The 24109-nt window shown below is 40.7% G+C and overlaps 2 protein-coding genes across 8 annotated transcripts in view; one reads left to right on the top strand and one right to left on the bottom strand.

Annotated features, from left to right (window-relative positions):
• Positions 1–6910, top strand: part of LOC309808563 (BCL-6 corepressor-like) — a 54702-nt gene extending 47792 nt beyond the window's left edge. Inside the window, exons 19-20 of the mRNA XM_082628943.1 lie at positions 1932–2080; positions 6414–6910. The gene's annotated coding sequence lies outside the window, so the exon portion shown is untranslated. The remainder of the gene's footprint in view (positions 1–1931; positions 2081–6413) is intronic.
• Positions 1–24109, bottom strand: part of LOC309808565 (interferon regulatory factor 6-like) — a 726310-nt gene that overhangs the window by 488855 nt on the left and 213346 nt on the right. Inside the window, exons 4-5 of one of the 7 annotated variants that reach the window (XR_014294752.1) lie at positions 19253–19391; positions 10154–10424 (exon numbers count right to left, since the gene is read on the bottom strand). The exons of 5 other annotated variants lie outside the window; for them this stretch is intronic. The gene's annotated coding sequence lies outside the window, so the exon portion shown is untranslated. Of the gene's footprint in view, positions 1–10153; positions 10425–19252; positions 19392–24109 lie in introns of those variants that run through there. One more of the 7 variants, XR_014294754.1, reaches the window with a different exon arrangement.

Genomic DNA, 24109 nt, shown 5'->3' with positions numbered 1-24109 from the left:
ACCACGTATCTAATTTGTTGTCCAAACCGGAACTTGTCCAAACTCCTTACACTTCAATAGTGTAAGGAGGCACTCTAATGCTGTAACATCAGGACAACAGGTATAAACTGGAACAGCCCAAGGCGGCTTGGGGTATGTGGTCACCCTGCACAGGGGCAGTGACACTGGCACAGTATGGAACGAGGTGTAGTCTATACACAGAGACACAGTACATCTGCAGTGGGCAATATTAATTTCATTGTAATAATGGCAATACTGTCTTGGTTTGCAGCTTTTATTGTCAACGTGCATGTAATCACAAATAACTAAAGTAAACTATACTTAGTATGTGTTAGTATTAACTTGGTATGTACTGAAATGTATTGTGTACAAGTATGTACTTAGTATATATTAGGCTCTAAGTGTTTTTGCATATATTAACTCATTTAATCCTCTGAATAGCCTTATGAGGTTGGTGCTAATATCATTCCCACTTTTGAGAACAGGAAGCTAAGACAGGGAAGGAACTTGCCCAGGCTGTACCTAATTTAAGGTTGGATCGAGGCTTTGAGTTTAGGCTCTCCGCCTGTTCTCTTAAACCTTACTCCGTACTGACTCTCAAATAACAGAAGACTTAACTGCACATAGAATATAAATTTCAACTTTGACAACGTAACAGCTAGGTTTGGAAGGTAGACAGGAGGTAGAAAAAAGGGAAGATGGTATGAATGTCCTCATTTTACAAAGCGTGACGTTGAGAGAGTTTCTAGTTGATCAACAATGTAGGTTTTTAAGTATATGACTACAAGTCAAAGAGATCATGAGCAGTGGAATAACTCATTATGACATAACTTTACTGAGCAGTGTGGACATAGGAAAGAGTGTAGAGGAACTAAACCCTTACTTATTAGTAAGTTAGAAAGTGAACAGATAATGCCTCCAATTTAGTGAGAAAATAGTCATGGAAGAGTATTACTTGGAAATGGAGAAGAATTCAAAATAACAATAGTTGGACCTCCCTGATGGCGCAGTGGTTAAGAAACTGCCTCCCAAGGCAGGGGACACGGGTTCGAGCCCTGGTCCGGGAAGATCCCACATGCCACGGAGCAGCGAAGCCCGTGCACCAGAACTACGGAGCCTGTGCTCTAGAGCCCGTGAGCCACAACTACTGAGCCCATGTGCCACAACTACTGAAGCCTGCACGCCTAGATCCTGTGCTTCATAACAAGAGAAGCCACCGCAATGAAGAGTAGCCCCCGCTCGCTGTAACTAGAGAAAACCTGCACGCAGCAACGAAGACCCAATACAGCCAAAAGTAAATAATAATAATAAAATAATAAAAAATAACAATATTTGACGTAAACCTCATAAAAAAGGAAATCCATACAGCCAGTAAACACAGAAAAGTGTACAACTTCATTAAGTAATAAGTGAAAAGTGAGTCAAAACCAAGGAAACTACATGTCAATCAGATTGACAAATACATAAATAAAAAGTCTGGTAGTATCAGGTATTGTAGACCTGAAGTACTATGGGAATCTTCTACCCTGTTTATACTGGAGTATAAACCGACACAACTACTTTGGAAAGCATTTAGCCCTCTCCGTCAACTGAAGGTATATAAATAGCCTGTGAGCCAGCAGCCCTCACCCCCGCCCTGTGTAAATGCACCAGAATAACGGGTACAGCAGGATTCCTGTCCATGATTTGCATTAGCACAAACTGAAAACAAACCAAATGTCCATTAAGAGTCAAAAATTAAATAAATGATGTGTATTTGTACAGTGGGGAAACTATCCAGCAATAAAACTGAATGAACTAGAGCTACAGGCAGCAATGTGGATGAATTTTTTAAACCAATGTTGAGAGAAAGAAATAAGATAGAAAAGACTTCATATCCTATGATCCTGTACATAAAGTTAGATGTTGACACAACTAAACTCTTTTGTTAGGGATGCATGCAGGTTAAAGGAAATGACTGTCAAGAAGTGAGGTTGGTGTTTAACCGGGAAGAGGGAAGGAGCTTGTGATGAGAAAAGGATATGGGGGGTTTTTGCGATGCTGACAAGTATCAATACTTTCAGATTCGAGTAGTGCTTATGTAAGTATTCTCTTTTTATTTGTCACATTCACAGTTTTGTTCTGTGCACTTCTCAGTATACATATCGTATTTTACAATTAAAAACTGCGTAAAGAATCGGTCGCTTCTTGAGTGCTGGATGTGGGAGTGGGATGAGACCGTTTCATTTTAAGCCCTTCACTACTGTTTGCATTCGCATGTTCATTCATTCAGCATTAATTGCACATATTCTATGTACCAAGCACTCTTCTAATTTTATATGTGTTTTAACTCATGTAATTCTCACAAGAGCTCTGTAATATGGGAGCTTATCTCCATTTTATAGATGAGGAAGTTGAGGCCTAGAGTTATAGAACTTGTCCAAGGTTCTGTAGCTAATGGGTAGTGCCAGGCCCATTTGCCTCAGAGAATCTGAATATTTACAATATAATCTAAAAGAGAAATTTAATGACTAATTATAAGCAAAAAAATTGCACATTAAAGAAGATGACAAGTTTTCATCTATCCAGTTAGAGAAAAACACACAGTCTGTCTTTCACACACGTACATCTTATATGTACGTGTGTGGCAGGGATTCTCCTTATTAAGCAATTATTTATTGACCGTCTACGTTGTGCTAGGCACAGGTGCTGGGGATAGACACTTAATAAAATACACCCCCTATCTTCAAATAACTTGCACTCTAAGTGAGGAAGTAAGCCAACAGTTATAGTAGAGGTTATATACCAAGTGATACATCGCTGATGGCAGTGTAAAATCTCAGAAATCTTTTGGAAAGAAGTCTGGAGGTAGGTACCTCAGAGCCTTAAAAATGTTCATTTGCTTTGATCTCAAACTCATTTTTATGGATTTATTGTAAGAATGTAATTCTCAATATGGAAAAAGGCCTTCATGCATAAAAACGGTTATTTTGTCTGATAATACTGAAAAGTTGGAAAGAATTTAAATGTGTAAAATGGTTAACCAGTAAACCCACTCAGTGGAATATTTTGTAGCCCGCACAAAAAAATCAAGGTTATGAATCCCCTGATTATATGAGAAATGATTGATTTCAATGTTAAATGGAGAAAAGTTGAACATAAAATTTGATATCCAATATGATGGGAGCTTTGTCCCAGAAAAATCACCCTAGCCGGTATACAGAAGGGTGGAATGGAGAGCAGATGGCAGGAAGGAAAATTATTCCAAAGCCTTATCATTAGTCTTACTTAAGTAATAGAATATCAAGCAATTTTACTTTCTAACTTTTTTGGTTCCATATTTCCATGTAAGGGACATGAATTCTGAATACTTTGTAGGAGGAGGGTACACTTTTTCACAAAAATTGAACACTGTGTTCTAATTCCCTCCATTAGAGGGAGAAACTGTTGCATGTAATTGCAATTTGATGTGCTATTTAGAACCAGTCAGGAATTTTAGTGTAGCTTCCTCTGACCGTGCTGAGGGTTTTTTGTTTTTTTGTTTATTTGTTTAGAATTTCTTTGAAATCAGTTTTAGAAGATTGATTAAACCATTATATTAAAAGTAGAGGAATTTTGCAATTTTTTTCCCTTTTTCCCCATTGAAAACTTGACTGGCTTTAGTAATGAACCATTAAAGAATTTGAAGTTCTTAGACTCTCAATTTTTTAAACATGTTCTGAATATAAAAATATATGTTCATTGAGCAAATGTTTGAAAACAATGAACAACTTCTTGAAGGAAATAAAAGCCACCTCTGCATGTACACACACCTAATCTGCTCTTTTGTCTTAAAAAAGTATCCGAAATATTTTGCCATGTCACTAACTACTCTTCTACATCAGAGAATTTGATTAAGCTTATGCATCATCTCCCAGGAAAAACGCACAGATATATTTGGAATGTAGCACTCCTGAAGCCCATTCATGAACTCTGGTTGAGACCTCTTGTCATTCTTAGTGGCTTCATAGCACATTCCTTCAGACGATGAGCTGTTTTTATTTAAACCAGTCCCAATTCGGAGGCTCTTAGCTTTCTTCTAGGGTTTGGTTATAAACAATCTTATGACATCATGTTGGTAGATAAATCTTTGCCCACATCTTTGATTTCCTTAGGGTAAACTCCTGATGTAGGATTGTTGTTAGGTACCAAAAGCTACTGTCCAGACAGTGATACCAGCTCCTCTCCCAATGATGACAGGTAATAGAGTTCCTCATTCTTTAAGTGATTGTTCAAAGCAGTTAACATGTATAAATATACCTTACTGTTTTCATAAGTATAGGTATTATGATTGTTTATCACTGCATAAGAAACCACCCCAAAACAGTGGCCTAAAACAATGACAATCATTTATTTTGCTCACGAACCTGGAGGTTGAGTAGAATATTAATTCTTTTACTACATTCTTACTGACTGAAAACAATACCTATTTGACTAGCTCAGAGTTCTGTAGGTCAGAAGTCCAGGCACAGCGTGACTGGGCTTCCTGCTCAGATACACACGGGAACTTGTGGGTTCCCTCCTGAGAGTGTTAAAGCACGTGAAATTTAAGTGTAAGATATTGAGCCCCAAACGTTGGATGTTCACCATAGTTTGTGTGGGCCACAGAGCTGAAATCAAGATGTCAGTCTGGCTGTGTTAGCGTCCAGAGGCTCTGGGAAAGAATGCCTACAGGCTTCTTCTGGCTTGTTGGCATAATTCAGATTCTGCAGTTGCAGGACAGAGGTCCCCATTTCCTTGCTGGCTGTCAGTCGGGGGAGAGTTTCAGCTCCTAGAGGCCTCTCGCTTGCCTTCCCTGCCGCAGCATTGGACTTCTTCAGAGCCAGCAATGGAGAGTCTCCCTCTTGTCCCTTTTGTACTTCAATTCAGGAAGAGTTCAGGTCCTTTTCATGGGGTGCCTGAGTAGGCCACATCCACCTAAAATAATCTCCCTATCTTAAAAGATCAATTGATTTTGAACCTTAATTCCATGTGCAAAATCCCTTCACTACAGCACCTACATTTAGAGTTTGATTGGATAAGTGGAAGGTTTGTGTACTTCAGTAAGTGGTCATCTTGGGGGCTCTGTCAGAATTCTGCCTATTGCAAGCAGTGTCCCCACTTCAAGGACCGAAGTGTCTTAGTTCCTAAAACTCCTAAGATAGTTTATCAGTGTTCATTTTACTTCAGTGACCTTGGTGACGGGAAGACTACCACCTCCGTGAGCAGGAATGGCAGCCAGCTTCCTGAGTCCACAGTGTGGCTCTGCTACTTAGTGGTGTGACCTCGGCTGTGCTGCTCTACTTACTCTACTTCTCTGCCTCTGTTTCCCTCATCTGTAAAATAACATGGAGTTAGTGATTGTTCTTTCCTCGTAGGGTTTTTTGTTTTATAAATTTATTTTTGGCTGCATTGGGTCTTCGTTGCTGCTCGCCAGCTTTCTCCAGTTGCGTCGAGCGGGGGGCTACTCTTCGTTGCGGTGCGGTGGCTTCTCTTATTGCGGAGCACAGGCTCTAGATGCGCAGGCTTCAGTAGTTGTGGCACGTGGGTTCTAGAGCGTAGGCTCAGTAGTCGTGACGCACAGGCTTAGTTGCTCTGCGGCATGTGGGTTCTTCCTGGACTAGGGCTCGAACCCGTGTCCCCTGCACTGGCAGGCGGATTCTTAACCACTGTGCCAGTAGGGAAGCCCCCTCTTAGGGTTTTGATGATTCGATTATTTAATACCCAGGGAACTCCAGGAACAGTGCTTGACTGTAAATTGCTTTAAAAGTGATTACTTTTTTATTTATTTATTTATTTATTTTTTTTTTTTTTTCCCGTACGCGGGCCTCTCACTGTTGTGGCCTCTCCCGTTGCGGAGCACAGGCTCCGGATGCGCAGGCCCAGCGGCCGTGGCTCACGGGCCCAGCCGCTCCGCGGCATATGGGATCCTCCCAGACCGGGGCACGAACCCGTATCCCCTGCATCGGCAGGCGGACTCTCAACCACTGCGCCACCAGGGAGGCCCGTGTGATTACTTTTTTAAAACATGCTTTTGAATCTGCAATTATGCAATTCAGGTATGCTAAGCAGGTTCGTTAATAGGACTTCCTGCTATAAAGAGACCCACAAATAAAAATAGAATTTTTCTTTCTTGGTCGTAACTTCTTATTTCTGACTTACTATGTTATATGCATATGCCTTTTATGGTGGGCTGCCACAAATTTATGTTGGAAAGAGTGGAATTTAAATAAATCTTTGCAAATTTGATAGATTTTGATCATTCATTTCACTGGCATGGTATGATATGACCAGTAGCAGACTAAAATCTGAGTTCACTTCTGGCTCTGCCCTTAAATCCTGATGAGACCAATAGCTGGAAAGGCTTTTGGATATTATACTATGAATTACTTATAATATTGACTCTGTTTGTTTAGGAAACCCTGGAGGAGTGCCTAAAGCAGTTAAAGGAGGAAAGAGTAATAAGACTGAAGGCTGATAGACGAGTCAGTGAGGTAAACACGTTTCATCTGCTTTTGAGAGTGTTTTGGTTTTATTTTGATTTGATTTTAAGCCATATACACATATTTTGTAAGCTTTAGAACTGTAATATGTTGCAAATTGGTTGTATCATATGGACTTTTGCATTTACTAGTATTTAGTGATGATATGATCTATATTCCAGAAAGCATGTTTTTAAAGATGTGAAAATCTGGTTTTGTGTATGTGTGTGTGCTTTTATATGACATTAGCTTATTTCCTGTTCATGATTCTTTGATTCAAGAAGGCACCTTCTGTGCATGTACTGTATATACAGTAACATAAAAGACATGATGAGACTCTCCTGGCAATGAATTAGGAAAGTGAATCATTTAAATAAATTTAAGATATTGGAAAACTTCTAAGAATGCAATGAAAGATAAAAATATATACTATGAGAATTACATTAGGTAATGTGCATGAAAACAGGGCATAATCTAAAAAGTTCTATCTAAATATAATTTATCACAGGGTGCGTGTAGGGAGGAATTTTTGAAAGTGCATCCACTGGATTGGCAGACACTCATTCAATAAACGTTGAGCACCTGCTCATGTAAGGCAAAAGGGGCATCATGAACATTAACGGCCTTTCTGAGAAATACGAGAGTTGAGCTTACAGGGGGTTTTAAGTGCGTAGATGATGAGCGGAAGGGGAAGAGTGCACGGGGGTGAATATGTTCAAGAAGCCAAAGAAAATATTGGTGATGGTACATTTAATAAATCGGGTTGGGTATGATTTAGGACTTTTAAACGTAAGCATTAGATATTTTACTCACTAAAGTTAATTCTTAACATTCAGCAGAGTTGTAATATGTTTTGTTCAAATCAGATTCTATAATTCACTTTCTAATTTAAGGGAAACTTAAAGCAGGTCATTTTCTAATGTGGAATGAGGCTCCATTATGAATTGAACCAGTTAGAAATGTGATCTTTTGTGAAAGATCATTAATAAAACGGTAACTTTGGTTTATTTATATACCACCTAAGTGTTATATAGGAAACTTTGTTGGGTGCCTGTGGGTTTTGGTTATTATGTGATATGGTCTCTGTCTTTACTGGCAGAGGGTTACATTAATTACAAATTAATTACATTTTGAGTGTTTTAGTTTTGTTCCTTGAAACTAGGCAAGACTACTTTTTGTTTGTTTGTTTGTTTTTTGTTTTTTTGGGTTTTTTTTGCGGTATGTGAGCCTCTCACTGTTGTGGCCTCTCCCGTTGCAGAGCACAGGCTCCGGACGCACAGGATCAGCGGCCATGGCTCACGGGCCCAGCCACTACGCAGTATGTGGGATCTTCCCGGACTGGGGCACGAACCCGTGTCCCCTGCATCGGCAGGCGGACTCGCAACCACTGCGCCACCAGGGAAGCCCAAGGCAAGACTACTTTTGATGACAATGAGAAAAAATCATGTCAGACGTTTTCACTCTTCTTGTGTAGCTGGAACATGAAAATGCCCAGTTAAGAAACACAACTTTCTCTTTGTCTGAAGCCCTTCATGCCCACTCATTGACAAGCATGATCCTGGATGATGAAGGTGTTTTGGGCAGCACTGAGAATTCTTTTCAGAAGTTCCATGCTTTCCTGGTTCTCCTTATAGATGCTGGGTTAGTTCATTTCTCTTCATGGCATTCTTCTCTTTGCGACTCTAATGGTAGTTTGCTGAGGAACTGGAGCAATTTTCATCACTTACGTGTCTATATTTAGCCAAATTTAGTGTAATTATAGGTAATATAGTTGACGTTTTAAAATGAGGAATTAAATTTTTTAAGAAATGCAAATAGGGAAGCCTGCTTTGGTAGAGTGGGGAGCCCATTATAAAAGAGTAACCTGTAGACAGAGTAATTAGTAGGTATAGTTGTTTTGTAAAGACTAAATTAAAGGCAGTTTTCATTGAAAATAGTCGGGAATGCATAAGAATTTTCCTATCTTTCACTTCTTTTGCTTGTTTGATAAGTTTGAATTAAAGTTATCTTTGCCTTAGACATAAAAATGATTATTAATCTGCAGGGGAGACATAGGTCATTGGTTCTCAACCGGGAGCAATTTTGCTGAAAGAGGGAAGTGGAGATTGATAGTTGATGGAGCGGTGTTTTGTCAGTGAATGAATTGGTGTTGGTGTTGGGAAGGAAGGAACAAACACATTCTTGGAAACTGGAGGAAAGGTGGTAAAGAAGTGTGGGAATGGAGGTGTGACAGGCAGTGGACAGGGTGCATGGAACATATTGAAGCTGCTAGTGAGACAGTGGGATGTCTCCTAGAGGATGAATCTGGAAAGGGCTAAGGATTTGGGGGAGAGAGAGGCTTGTGGTCTGGAGTAGGATGTTGGCTTTTAAGATTTTAGAAGTGGCGAAGTGGTTGAGAGTCCGCCTGCCGATGCAGGGGCTACGGGTTCGTGCCCCGGTCTGGGAGGATCCCGCATGGCGCGGAGCGGCTGGGCCCGTGAGCCATGGCCGCTGAGCCTGCGCGTCCGGAGGCTGTGCTCCGCAACGGGAGAGGCCACAGGAGTGAGAGGCCCGCGTACCGCAAAAAAAAAAAAAAAGATTTTAGAAGTATTTCATGATTGTAGGTCTGGGGAAATCTAAACTGCTCTTCTGTGATTATAATCTTTGTCTTTTCTCCGTTCCTCCTCTCGTCTAGGCTTGGGCAGTTGGCCACAATGGCTGGTATAGATCAGTCATATTTTCATTTACTAGGTCGTCCCCAGGTGAATTCTACTGTTAGTAGTCCACCTAAAGAAGAAAAGAAGGCACTTGAAGAAGGAAAATCAGAATCAAAACAGGGTGCCCCATAACAAATGCAAAATATCCAAGTAAATGGACAGAACAGCACTTAATGATTCTAAGAGTGATTAGCAAAAAGGAAATGACCAAGTCAGGGAGAAAACAATAATGATCAGTCTCTAATAGTTCACATGCTCGGGAGCTAGAAGACTCTGGAGTCCTTTCCAAATCTGAGATTAGTAAATGTGTGCCCATTTCATGATACTGTACTTTTGTAAATAAGGAGACTGGAAGTTCTTGAGAAAATTTATGAGTTAAAGCAAACTATCCTTAATGAAGAAAGAAGACATTAGAGAAAATATTCCAGATCTTAAATTGTATAAATGTCTATTCTGTTCATATTTTATCTAGGTTTCTATTTGTATGCAGTCAGCTTACAATGAAGGAACACTAATGAAGGTACACATACTGATATAATTTTTAAAATAAGTAATCCAGACATAGCTAATAGGTAACATATTAGAGTGAATCACCTGGTTATGGGAATGGGAGGGGAAAACCTGTCAGCTTTTCCTCTAGCCTTACTTGGAGCCCCCATCAACCAATCTCAGAGTGGTCTTGGGAACTGACAGCTTGAGAACACAGTCTGGTCACAAACTATATACGGTTTACATGTGCCTGGAGGATAGCAAAGAAATTAATTATCTTACAGAATAGGGTTTTATTTTTAGTGAGGGAAAGGAAATGGGTAATAACTACCCCAATCACCAAAGTCTGAAAACGTAGCGGACATAGCCTTGGTTATAGCTAGGTTAAGCTGAGAATCACTTGGCAAGATATAATTACAAAAAAAAACTGGCTCTGAAATCTTCTGATTAATCAATGGACTGTGTTAATAATAAGATTACAGAGTAACATTGAAGTTTTGAACTCTACTTTTTAATGGTTGGCTTTGTTCATCACTGAATTTTTGTCTTGTCTTTTGTCTTCCCCTCCACTTTCCGAAAATTACAGGTGATGCTAGGATTCCTTTGCCTCTCGACTCCTTCCATGTCCCAGCGTCTACTCAGGAGGCCTTAGAAACTTCCAAAGACAACCTGGGGGTCGCAGTCACAGAGCAGCGGCAGGAGTCTTTTGAAGATTTCATTGCTAGAACATGTTCTCCTTCAGCAGACGTCATTTCTGGAACTGGAAGTCAAAGAAAAGAAGAAGAATTATCTAGAAATAGCAGGTCTTCTTCAGAGAAAAATGAGCAAAGCAGGTGAATAGACCAAAAACTACTCTGCTAAGAAACAACCTGGGAAGGACCTGCATTCCTGCTCTGACTCACCTGTAAAGCAGAAAAGCAAAGGAATTGGGCAAAATAATTCTTTGGTTAATAAACCAATTAAAAGTGAGTCTTCGAAAAAATACATTTCTGTTAAGAAAGAGAGTAGAATAGTGACTGTTTCATCAAAGACAACTAAAAGTAAACTCAGTCTACTAGAACAGTCTGAAAGTGATACTCTTGGATCTGATTGTGAATTTCAAGAAAGCATCCATACTCTATCACGCCTAACATAGGTCTAAATATTTTTAAATTATGCTTTTGCCTTCAAATTTTAATAAATTACTTATGTTTTTATTATAGCATATGGTGTTTTCAGTTACTTGACTGGAAGCCATTAGAGAAAGATTTTTTTATCTATACTTTTTTATTATAATGAAAGTTTGGGTGTACTTTTCCTTGTAACACTTTGCACCATTCATTCAGCTAGTGTATACTGAGGGCTTCATATGTACAGTACTTTTCTGGGTGCTGTTGCTTTCAGCAGTGAACAAAATAAAGCCTTTACTCTCCTGGAACTAGCACTCTGTGGTGGGAGAAAACATAAACAACAAAGCAGGCTAAGGGTTAAAAAGAGATGGGAATAATAAATGGAATAGTTTTACCATTTGGTTAAACATCAAACTATTATATAAATCACACGGCCAGAAGCCATTGACATATTTTAATTCATAATAACCAGAGAGCCTCAAACATTTACCAAGGCACTTAACCGTGTTTATGGATTACAGCAACGCTCTGAGGTAGGGAACTCTTACCATCCCCATTTTATAGATGAACAGTCTGAGGAGACATTATGTGAGTTGCCCAGAATTGCACAGCTATAAGTAAGTGGGAAGTTGCAATGTGACCCGAACCCATGCTCTTTTTTTTTTAATGTATGGACTTTATTATCTTTCATTTGTTTCTGATTTATGTGAATTTTTTCTTTAAAGATTTTTTCTGATGTCAACCATTTTTAAAGTGTTTATTGCATTTGTTACAGTACTGCTTCTGTTTTATATTTTGGTTTTTTGGCCTCAAGGCATGTGGGATCTTAGCTCCCCGACCAGGGATTGAACCCTCACCCCCTCCATTGGAAGGCAAAGTCTTAACCACTGGACCACCAGGGAAGTTCCCCTTACGTGACTATTTTTCTGGCAATTTTTTTAAATTTTATTTTTTATTGACATACACTTGAATTACAGTGTTGTGTTAATTACTGCTGTACAGGAAAGTGACTCAGTTACACATTTATGTACATTCTTTTTCATATTCTTTTCCATTACGGTTTATCACAGGATATAGAATATAGTTCCCTGTGCTCTACAGTAGGACCTTTTTGGGGTTTTTTTAAATACATGCACTTTTTAAAAATAAATGTATGTATGTATGTATGTATTTTTGGCTGTGTTTGGCCTTTGTTGCTGCACGCGGGCTTCCTCTAGTTGAGGTGCACATGCTTCTCATTGTGGTGGCTTCTCTTGTTGCAGAGCACGGGCTCTAGGTGCCTGGACTTCAGTAGTTGTGACATCCGGCTTAGTTGCTCTCTGGCATGTGGGATCTTCCCGGACCAGGGCTTGAACCAATGTCCCCTGCATTGGCAGGCGTATTCTTAACCACTGCGCCACCAGGGAAGTCCCATGTAGGACCTTTTTGTTTCTCCATCCTGTATATACACCAGTTTGCATCTGCTGATCCCAAACTCCCAATCCAACCCTCTCCCACCCCCTCCCCCTTGGCAACCGCCAGTCTATTCTCTATGTCCTTGGCTATGTTTCTGTTCACACATAGGCTGTAACCAGGCTCTTAATTACTTTGTTATCCTGTTTCCTTGTTAAGAGAAGAAGGGTTTAAGGAAGGCACTGAGAGAAGCCAGTGACCAGTAGAAGTGCAAACACAGTGGGGCTGTCAGAAAGCACACCTGTCTCCTTCCCCCATCTGAGCAGAACTTTTAAATGGCAGAGTATGTAAGAGTATGTGATGACACATCTCTGGATTAAATGATGTCTCCCTGGTAAAACGTGTACAGATAAGTCTTTAGTTCAATCAGAGTGAAAGGTGAGATGAGAGAAAAGCTGGAGTGTCAGATTTCTGGTAGAAGGTCCTGCCTGATTGTTACTAAGAGGGCTACTACAGTACTAGTTAGTTCCTTAGTCATGGGTTGAGTGTTAGAGGAGTGAAACAACGAGCAAGATGTAGTGTTGGCCCTTTAGCAGTGGAGTGAGAGGGGAAGACGCACAGCAGATGTCTCATCCTGCACGTGACCTGCTGTGACGGGCATATTCAGGGCGTTTAGTCAGTGTTTGTGGAAGAAGAGGGGGAGCCGTGAGGCAAAGAAAAGTCATCAAAAGAGGCAGTCCCTAAGCTAAGTCTTAAAGGACTCGTGAGAAACTGGTGAGTCAGCTGGTGAAAGGCAAGGATACTCAAGGCAGAGTGGACAGCGGAAGTCCAGAGCCGTGAGTGTGCGAGGGGTGTGTCACAGAGCCACAGGCACAGGCTCTGGAGGATCAGTGCAGTGTCCCCAGGCAGCGGCAAGTGCCCCTAAAGGAGGCAGCGAGGAGGAGGAGAGCGGGTCTTAACCACCCATGTGTGTGGAGCTGGTTTCCTCAGAAAATAGCTAAGAATGGAAGCGACAAGTTCAGGTGGCATTTTAGACCACTGACGTCAGTATGGATGAGGAATCTGAAGAAGCCTGGAGATAATTATGCCCCACTCTTCTGAGGAGCAGTGCTTTATATTTTCAAGTGGGATTTTCACGCTGCCACCTCCTCTCCTGTCCCTACTGAAAGGTTTATAGGCCGGCAGAAGGGAGAACCTGGCTTAAGGAAAGTTAATCAGGTTCCTTTACTGTACAGCTTCTCGGGGCTGCTGTAGGCTAATGTTCATTCTGGATCGTCACAGCAGGCGTATGGTACACAGCCATCCTCAAAGCTATTTGACCCTAGAGTCCTTTTCGAATAGAATGTCTAACAACTGGTTCCACCAAACAGCAATTTCGTAACTTCTAGACCAGGTAACGGCAAGAAGAAAGGGGTCTGAAATAAGGTATAGATGAAGGGAGGAAATAAGTTCTAATTGTATTTAGGAAATTACCAGCAAGACTTGACCTTGGGAAGTAAGGAAGAAGTAGGAGGCGGAGGCTGAACCCCCATCTGTGTGACTAAGGTTGGGTGGTGGTATCATTGAGTTTGGAAATAGGGGATAAAGAACTGAAGTGGGGAAAAGACTTTAGTTCTGGACATGTAGAATTTGAAAGCACCTGTAGAATTCAGAAGACAAACTGGTAGATAACTGGACATGCACGTGAAGACATGGAAAGATAAAAATTTGAATGTCACCAGCACATAGCAGCCATTAAAATCATGAAAATGGATGAGATTTCAGAGAATTGTGAGTACTGACAACGTTTAAGTAATAAGCAGAGAAAGAATTCTGGGAAGGAGAGAGGTGATAGAGTTTCAAGAAGGAGGAAGTAGATGACAGTGTCATCCTTCAGAGAATGTAAGTGTCCATTGGATTTGGGCAGTTAGGTCCCCAGTGACCTTAGAGCAGTGCAGTGAAGTGGTGGACGAAAAGCCAGATGGCAATAAACTGAGGGTGTAGGGCTGCCTGTCGGGGCCAGGCGGGGCTAGTGAGGACAGTGGGAATAGGCTACTCTCAAGGAGTTTGGATGAAAAGAGAAAATAATTAGCAAAAAAGAATTTTTTAGAATGAGAAGGACTTCTATTTTATATGTTGAAATGAAGGAACCAATAAAGGAGATCCTGAAGATGTAGACAATAATTTAGAGAATTGGGGAAACATGGACATATGAATAAGAAAAAAAAAACCTTGCACAGTATATAAAAATCACTTGTATCCTTCGAGCTGGATGGATACTGGTAAGTTTGGGAGGAAATAAAGGTAAGAAGAGATAGAAGTTAAAGAAGTTTATACTGATAGCCTCAGTTTTCTTTGACACAGATTTTTCAGAGACACATATATACACATACATAATTACCGTTTGAAAATTCTTTCATAGTTACATGTTTTATTAATCACGTCTGAGAAAAGTCACTGATTTTCATTTTGTACAGCATTATCTTGTAAGGACAAGATACAGTGACAACTTCCATGCTTTTTGCATATCAGAGCTGACACTGAAAGTATCTGCATAATTGAATTTTCACTTCTTATTTGTAATAAGTTTATCCTTAGGAGGATACTTTCATAGTGTTTGATCACAGATGAGTTTGGGCATTGCTATCACTCAGTAATGTTAAGCATCTGTCAGGTTCTCTCCTATACTATATATTAATTTTTTGTCCCTTAAGCAAATATTTATTGGCGGCCTGTGGGAGTAAGATACGCCTAGGTCCTCTTTCCTTGGTATATTCACAAAAGCCTCTGAAACTAAATTTCCAAGTCAGGCCATACTAAGGCCTGGCATAATAAGTTTTCATTGTTAACAGTTTTTTTGTGTTTGTGGGGGTTTTTTGTTTTTATTTTTTTGAAGCAAGGATAAGACACTGTCTTAACTCAGTAGTTGTCCATTCATTAATAAGTCAAAGAAGACATTGATGAAGCATGGTGTTTTGAATATCCTTTCCACAGAATAGGTAATGGGCCATCCTGAAACTCTGGTGAGATGCTTATCATTTTCAGATTTTGGAGTGGCTGAGAAAACCCTATTACACCTTGAATTATCACTAGAAACATGAATTCAGCCAAATAAAAACAGTGCCTCTGCCTACTGAGGTGGTCAATTTCCATCTCAACAAAAGTGACCATTTCTCCTTTAGATTAAAATCAAGAAAATCCCCTCTGTCCAGGATGCAATAATGGGGTGCACGAAAGAGGAAAACTGGAGCTATTCCCTCTTTACACCTGAACAGTGAATTCATTCTGATATCAAATATTTGTTATGATTCTGTTATGACCAGGTGCTTTATTGTTTAGAGATCAAGTTACTGTTCATTCTTGGTAAGTAAGAAAAATCCACGTTTTAGGACTCTGAATAGTAACTTTATATATATTTTATATATATATATATAAAAAATAAATATGTATATTATATGTAATATATATTCCACCTATTCAACAAAATTGTAACTTTCATCATCTCTTACGAATGATGAACTGTATTCACTCTTTGGAAAGGGCTTATAGGGAATTAAAGTCTCCATATACTTTTTATATAAGACCGTGGAAACCAAATTCTCAACTGGGAGCAAACTTAGGTTTTGCTCTGAAGGTTTATGCTTGCCTGGCCTTAGAGTGGTAGGCCAGGAACTCAAGTTTTTTTCCTCTAAGTTACTTTCATTGATGCCACCCTGAAAAAATTTGGAGGGAGTATTTTTGAAATAGCTTTATCTCAGTAACCCTTTAAAAATGCTTCAGGGTATGGGGAACATAACTGTCAAAATGTTCAAGCAACTCTTGTTGATTTAAGTGTAACTGATCAGGAGCAATACAGGAAGGAGCTGAGTACAAAAGACAAAAGGCGTGAGGCTATTTCATGTATTGTTTTTGGCTTATTGTCCAAAACAGAGAAAGTCTCATACACTGGCGCAGCCAAGGTCCCCTACTGTTCTCTCCTTTTAGTAGAAATAAAAGAGAGCTCGTTTCTCAATAGCAGCATTCTATCCTTAAGTGGGTACACAGTGATATTCTGATGGTCTCTGGAGCAGAGAATAATTCCGTGGCAGCTCTGACCTCCAGTCACCGGGTCCTCTGTAACTTAGTCTTTCATGGCCAAGGACTATAATCATTATTTCGATTTATATTTAGCATCTCAAAATGGAAAGGATTCCATGGACAACAAAGCAGGAAGTGATTTCATGAAGTGTTTTAGTATGGATAAAACAATAAACTATAAAAATACAAATCATCAGTAAAGCTTTTTCTTTCCAGAGAACTATATTCAGAAATTAATGTAAGCCTCTAAGGTGCGCATGTGTGTTTTTTCACCCATGATCATGTCTGTATGTGTGTGCATTCCACTGCTACAGGAGACATGCACAATGATATCAGATTTGTACTGGTTTCTCCCAAGAACTGTGTGCTCGCAGGGTTCGTTCAGGAAGGTGAGTGCCCTACCACCACATCACAGTCATATCTCATCACCTTCGGCAGGAATAGTTTAAACTTTAACCTCATATGCAGGCTTATTAAATTAGTGTTACTCATCAGAACTTGCTTACTAATAAAACAAGCTGAATTAGCCACTGCAGAATCATATTTGGAAATTCAATGAAAATTTTACATTTTTAATAAAGGCCCAGAAATATTATTTCAGAGCAGGTGGTACAGAAAACTGGTCAAATTTGACATTCATTCATCACTGAAGTGTGGAACGTGACAGGTGAAAATTGATATTGATTTCTTTCCTCTAATATTTGGAAGAGTTCTAACAGGTAAATCAAATGAGATAACAAGACATATCAAGTCTCACTCATTTCTATGATCACATCCTCCCCACATATCACTCCTTCGCCTGCCATGTTTTGAATAATTCAATGCCCATAGTCTTTCCAGTCCAGTGTATTATAAGACACACTCAAGCTGGGTTTCAATCATATCAGACTGAAAGCTGAACATTTTAGGAAGGATTATTTAAAACCAAATGCGTCTTGAGCCCAACAGCCTTTGAAACCAAACAATCCTGGGAGTTCAGTTGGATTCAGAAAATTCAGTAATCCTATTTGATGTATGTTAACTGTATCAATATTAACAACCTTCTGCTGGATTTCAGCACTGATTTGAGAGCTGAGTTACTACTGGTCTTGTATTTTACCTAGTTGTGAAAGCACTGAGAGAGTTGTTCTTGGGTTGAACTTGACCCGCCTCTGGGAATGCTCTCTGTTCTATCCATCTTGAAAAGCTTTATTCAAGTGCATTTCTCGGCCTTCCTTCTCTTCCCTTGCACCCCTTGGGAAAACGAAAGATGCTCAAATATAGATGTGAACACGGCAGGTGCTCTGATGGCAATGGTGTCTTTCAGCTTCCCAATAAAAAATTATATTGCTGACCACCCATTTGACTGAAAAGTGACGCATTTTACTGACAGATATCTGGATTGAGATGCCAAAAGAAATAGGTCATTTCAAATTTCCTTTTTAAGTCATAGCTTTGTGTTGCCACACTACTTGTTCAAAACTTAGATCATGAAGGTTCCTTCCTATGACCTGCAAATAATGAAAATGTTCTTCAATAGGCTCTATGAAAAGCAAGCAGAGGGGCTTCCCTGGTGGCACAGTGGTTGGGAGTCCGCCTGCCGATGCAGGGGACACGGGTTCGTGCCCCGGTCCGGGAGGATCCCACATGCCGCAGAGCGGCTGGGTCCGTGGGCCATGGCCGCTGGGCCCGCGCGTCCGGAGCCTGTGCTCCGCAACGGGAGAGGCCGCAGCAGTGAGAGGCCTGCGTACCGCAACAACAACAACAAAATAATAAAAAAAAAATAAAGCAAGCAGAATATTCCTAATTATCAATCTTTCTCTTGAGTCATATAGTTCTTGTAATTTCAAGGAAGAGAAACTCAAATGTAAAGTGTTACAATAGCCAAGCATACCGGCACTATTATCTAACCATTCAGCAATTTTCTCTGCCAAGTCACTCTGAACCTTAGACTACTGAGGTTGTCTTCTTAATTAATTTTTAAAGTTCTCCTCTTTTGAGTTAAAAATGGCCACAATTTTATAAGTAAAATTAAAGAAAAATACCAAATAGAACATCTGAGATGTTTCCATTAGGCATTATATATATATACATAAATTTAATAGATATACATATATAAATGCACTGGGATAAATCTCCATCTTCTGCGTCAGTCGGACATAGGTCCGTTTTCTTAGGAATAGGGAACTCCTTTCACAATGGAAGTGAGGAAATTGGCAAATGTACACCATATAAGTACTTTTGGATGGTAGTGACCAAGTTCTCAAGACACACACACACACACACTGAAGAATATCAGAACACTTAACATTTCAAAGACACAGGAAGAGAAATGCAAGTTTCCCCTAGAAAGCCTTTTGTTTTTTTGAAGTCAGAATTCTGAAAAGACGTTTTTATCAAGCCAGCTTTTTCTAACTTAACTGCATATGCAATAAAAGAGTCCTATCTTAGTCATTTTTAGGGCAAGATTTTCTTTAAGTCCCAAGAAAGTAAGCACTTGTAAATGTAAATTTTGTATGGACATAAACCTGGCCAGGATATCCGTTGGAAGCTGGAAATCTGTTGTTGTTCCTTTTCCTTTTGTATTGAAAGCTAAGTTCCCCATTCTGAGTTCAATTTGTGAAGATCACTTTTATTTTGACAAACTCTATTAAAGTAGCCAATTCAAGGAAGACAGGTTAGTCTTCCACCTAATTACCCAGTCCAACTTTTACTCAGTGTCTTTCACCTGAGCACCTTTCACCTCAGAGTCTTTCAACTGAGGATAAACCACGCAGTGTCTAAACTGAGCAAGATCTTCCCAGTGTCTTTTAAGTGAGGCTAACCCACTTGAGCAAAAGTCTTCCCAGTGTTTTTCTACCGAGGTTAAGCTCTCAGTGTTTAAACTGAGTAAAAATCTTCCCAGTGTCTTTCACTGAGGATGACCCAGGTACTTCTTCTTGAAACCAAGTTTCAAGGATAACCTACTACTCAAGAGAAGAGTTTAACACCACTGAATAAAACTTAGGATCATCAACCAAAACTGGAGATCCAAGAACCAGGAGATACTCACCCAAATTCGTCTGGACTCTCTGAGAAAGCGGACAGGCCCAAGAAGCCTCTGCTGGTGCCAGGACTCTGGATCCTCATAGAGTTCAGGCAAAGAAGAAAAGTCTGCTCTGGGCCCCTTCATTGGTTGCCAAGACTGCTGACTGAAAAATATGCACAACCCAAAAGGAGAATTATGTTTTATTTGGCAGATTTTCTGAGGACTTAAGCCCAGAACACAGCCTGTCAGATCACTCTGAGGAACTGCTCAGAAGACCTAAGGGAGCAGTCAAGAAAAACCAGGTAGTCAGAACATCAAAAGATTACTATTAATTAAAGAAAACTAGACCTCTCAAGTTAAGGACTTTAGCATTTTTCTATGTATGAGAAGATGAAAGAATCTGGGCTCCATGAAATCATTCCTTTGATATGCACCTTAACTCTAGAACCAGTACCCTGTTTTTCTCCATCCCGAATCCCCTCAAGGTGCACAGTTGAGGGTTCCCGCTTTGACGTCTGACTTGATGACTGCAACATCCTTTGTCTACTGATATGGCAGGGAACATTTTTCATCCACGGGTAAGAAATTGAGAAAATTAACATAATTCAAGATATAAAACCATTACAATACTAAAAATTCCCAAATGTCAAACAAACATAAGTACCCTTGACCTGTAAAATGGAAGATGCCAAAGAAGGGAAAAAAAGAAACAATAAAGAAAATGTAGAAAATAAAGCATAAAATAAGATGGCAGAAATCAATAACAGTAGAACAATAATTAAATAAATCAAGGTAAATGTTATCATAAGATTTTTAAATTTCAAAAAAAAACCCCATCAAACAAAACATATTGAAAATAAAGTAATAGAGAAAATTTAGAGAGCAAATATGAATGCAAGGAAGACCTGTTAGGTAGTTAGTCAGACATTAGCAGCAAGGAGGTGACAGTGGTGAGAAAGACAAGAAGAAGAAATTGAGTCACACCCAGCCATCTGGGGACTCTCCCTTGACTCCACCCAGAACGGGAGAAACTATGGTCGGGTGGTGGGCAGCTTATCCTGATAAAGAGAGCCAAGTAACACAAGGGGACTTCTCCAGGCTGTGCATGCCCAGACCAGACAGGCGTATAACCTATAGTAAATCCAAACTCATTATACCATAATTACAATAAATTACATGTGGTTTTGCCCCTCCCCCCACCCAGTAGGCATTTCTTGGGGATTCAAGGATGAGAGCATGCGCAGCAGAAAACTTGTTCCATAGCTCAGGACTGTCAATCAAATAATGATCCTTGTCACTCACCCCCACCTCTCTGCAAAATGCTCCTTAAAAGCGCTCGTAAGCCTTTATAGGAATGCTGCTTTCAATTTGCAGAAACAGTACACCCATCCCCCCCCACCCCGAGAGTGTACCTTTGCTTCGATATACTTTGCTTTGGGCTTGCTTCACTTCGCTGAAATAGCCTGTTCTCAGAAACAGCCTGCTCTTTCTCTCTCCTTCTCTCTCTCCCTCTCTGAGAGTGTACCTATGCTTAACTAAACTTTGCTTTCTGCTTAAGCTTAACATGGGAGTTTGCGATCCTTTGCTTACTATCATGGAACCAAGATAGCTGGTCCAGGCCTTCCACTGACCTCCTCGGTTGAAGCTATTTTGTTACAAAGCATGTCCACATGGTGACAGACCTAAGTCTAAATTTTGATAAAAGGTGGAATTAAGGTGAGACTATCATATGGGAGGAAAAGACTGTAGGAACAATAGTAGATGTAGGAGATATGTTTGTGAAAGTGCACATTCATGGCAATATAGCCAAATAAACTCACATGCCCACGTTCCCACTAAAACTGTATAAAATTATGACCAACAAGCAGAGAATACACATTATTTTAAAGCCCTCATGGGGCATTAAGACATATTTACCATGTGAATCCTTCAGTGAATCTTGTGTTACTGCTAAGGGGTAGGAAGTGGTGTCATAAGGGAGTTTTGTGTAAGACTCAAAGCTCCCTTTCTATATGGTTCAGGCTGGACTTGAAGCTTCAGGGGCCTGGGAGGATGGGGCAGGAAAGGCAAGGCACACTCAGAAAAGAGAATACATACATAACACACTAGGGATATCTGAAGAGGCTGCTCAAGACCTGGCTCAGCCCCAAGGGTTTGACCCCTAGTCCTACTCTTCACCCTACAGCCCTTTAGGGTCAGGACCTTGGCTCACCCTAACCCATTCCTAGCTTCCGGGTATAGAATGAGTGCACATATCTGAATGTTAGTGTTCTCTCAAAATTTACATGTTGAAATCCTACCTCTTAAAGATAGGAGGCCGGGCCATGCAAAAGTGCTTATGAGCTTTCATGAATGGGATTAGTGCCTTATAAAAGAGACTCCAGAGATATCTCTAGCCTCCTCCCATCATATGAGGATACAGAGAGAAGGCTCCAGCTGTGAACCAAGAAGAGAGCTCTCACTATGAGGTGGCCATACTGGTGACTTGATCTTGGGCTTCCCAGCCTCCAGAACTGTGATAATAAATGTCTGTTGTCTTTAATCTACCCAGTCTATGGTATATTGTTATAGCAGCCCTAATGGATTCAAAATTTATCTGGAGAGTGGGGACTGTCTTATCGTTGCAAACTAAGAAGTTGGGTTGAGACAACATATGAAAGATTTTTTTAAGTAGAAAATTATGGATTATTGGATTTGAAAGTACTAGATTGGTTAAGGAAAATGAGTACGTGTGTGTGTGAGTGTTTGCAGTGTGTCCCAAAAGTTTTTGTGCAGTTTAAAGATTTACTAACTCCAGAGTTATAAACACTACAAACTTACAAAAATATCATTTGAAGGTTTAACTGTTACCAGATGCAAGTCTGTGTGCCTGATGCACAGTGAGGCTAAATACTGAAACACCAGAGTTTGGAGCAGAGAAAGGTTTACACAGTGCCATGCAAGAAGACACGTGGCTCATGCCCAGGAAAAACCCCAAACTCCCTGAAGGCTTTCAGCAAAGCCTTTTTAAAGGCAAGGTGAGGGAGGGGCATGGCTAATTGTTGCAAATATCTTGGTGTTGGATCCTTTGTTCTAGCAGCTGGCCAGATGGGTCAGATCCTGGTCAGGTCACGTGTTCCTGTAAACCTCCAACAAAACAATTATTATTTTCTGTTCTGCAACTTTTTATCTCCAGGAATGGGCTCTTAAAAGTCAGAGCCTTAGAAATAGGCTATCCTGTATATTTCAGGCTCTGGGCAACATTGTTTTACAAAAAGTGCAGAGCCAGCCTGGGTCACAGGGATGGACAGAGTTAGCTCAGGCAACAAAGCATAAAGATTAAAGTAAAAAAGATCTGATGTGGAGTCAGATTTGTTCTTCCCTATTATATAACTATTTATAATTCTTTCATACTTATGAATTTTGAAAAATAAATTATTTTAATTTTTGTGTGTAGTTCCCTCTGATAGAAAATGAGGCAAAACATACACTATTCAAAATTCACAAAACTAAATAAGTGTAAAAGAAATTCAAGTTCTATCCCTGGGTGTACACAAGACACAAACATGACGTGGGAAAGTTGGAGCTGAGGACAAAGGAAATCCTGAGTAAAAATGTCTGTGAAACAGCCAGTCTTCCAGGGTCAGCTTAAGATGTTCAAGAGTTATCAAGTTGGTGGGCCTCAAGTAAAGGTCTCTAATGGATGAAGGAACCAGGTTCCAGATGGAATGAACAGAAAATTGACTAAGGTCTCTCTGACAGGATGAGAGTAGTTGGAAGGAGGGATCTGGAAGCCCCAGGAGGGTGCAGGTGTCTGTGGGTCTGGATGGGAAGGAAGGGCAGTGATTCAGCCTCTTTCTCTTATTGCCCCTCCCCCACACTCAGGAGCCCTTTGTGACAAGGCCACAGCTCTGTGATGCAGGCCTGGGGTTCTGCCATCAAGTGAACTCCCAGTGCTCTGTTGCCTGAGGGCAGCAATGCAGTTCAGAAGATGGAGAATCTCTTTTCTTTGAAAAACACGGTTGCTATCTGGCTGAGATCCAGCCCAACTTCCTGGGTGATTGATATCATCCTTGGGTTCCTGTGTGGACTGGGGCTCTTCCTAATGTTACTCCCCTGCTTCCAGAGTAATCCATTCTTAGCACCACCTAGGAAACATAGAAACATCAGGAAGGTAAGAAACCTTTGGCTTAATCCCAGCAGAGATTATCTCTTTTTTTCTTATTCTTATTTCCACTTTTCTAAACCACCTAGAGAGACTCCTGAGATGGGAACTCTCAGAAAAGTAGAGAACATCATCCTTCTAGGGAAAAGCCAGGCCAGAGAGGGGTTAGAGTGGGCATGAGGATTTCTAGCCTAAGATCGTAGACCAGGAGTTCAGGTATGGTAGAGGGCTCCAGGGCAAGTCCCCAATGCAGTGACTAATGGTTAAGGACTGGATTACTAAGAGTTCAATCTCTGCAGGAAGGCTGACCCCTGAGCCCTGGTTCACCAGCCACCTTCCCACAGCGGGTGTCTCAAGTGAGACCTTCCTCTGTGTTGGGGCTGATCTAAGGGCAATGCTGAGCCCCTGAGAGCCTGAGAGAAGAGGCTGGAGTGGAGGTCTGGCCTTGGGAAGCAGAATCCTATCTGACAAAGCTCACGTGGGCATTTAGGTCTGAGAATGTGTGTGTTTCTTGATCAGAGGAACAGTGACAGAAGAAATCTATGGTGATTAAAACTTAAAAAATCCTTCTTGGGCTACCCTGGTGGTGCAGTGGTTGAGAGTCCGCCTGCCAATGCAGGGGACGTGGGTTCGTGCCCCGGTCCGGGAGGATCCCACATGCCGCGGCGCGGCTGGGCCCATGAGCCATGGCCGCTGGGCCTGTGCGTCCGGAGCCTGTGCTCCACAACGGGAGAGGC

Source organism: Mesoplodon mirus (genome assembly GCF_964341445.2).
Source record: "Mesoplodon mirus genome assembly, chromosome: 7".
NCBI classification, from domain to species: domain Eukaryota; kingdom Metazoa; phylum Chordata; class Mammalia; order Artiodactyla; family Ziphiidae; genus Mesoplodon; species Mesoplodon mirus.
The sequence above is the reverse complement of the archived record's forward strand: the minus strand, read 5'-3'. Positions and strand labels throughout refer to the sequence as shown.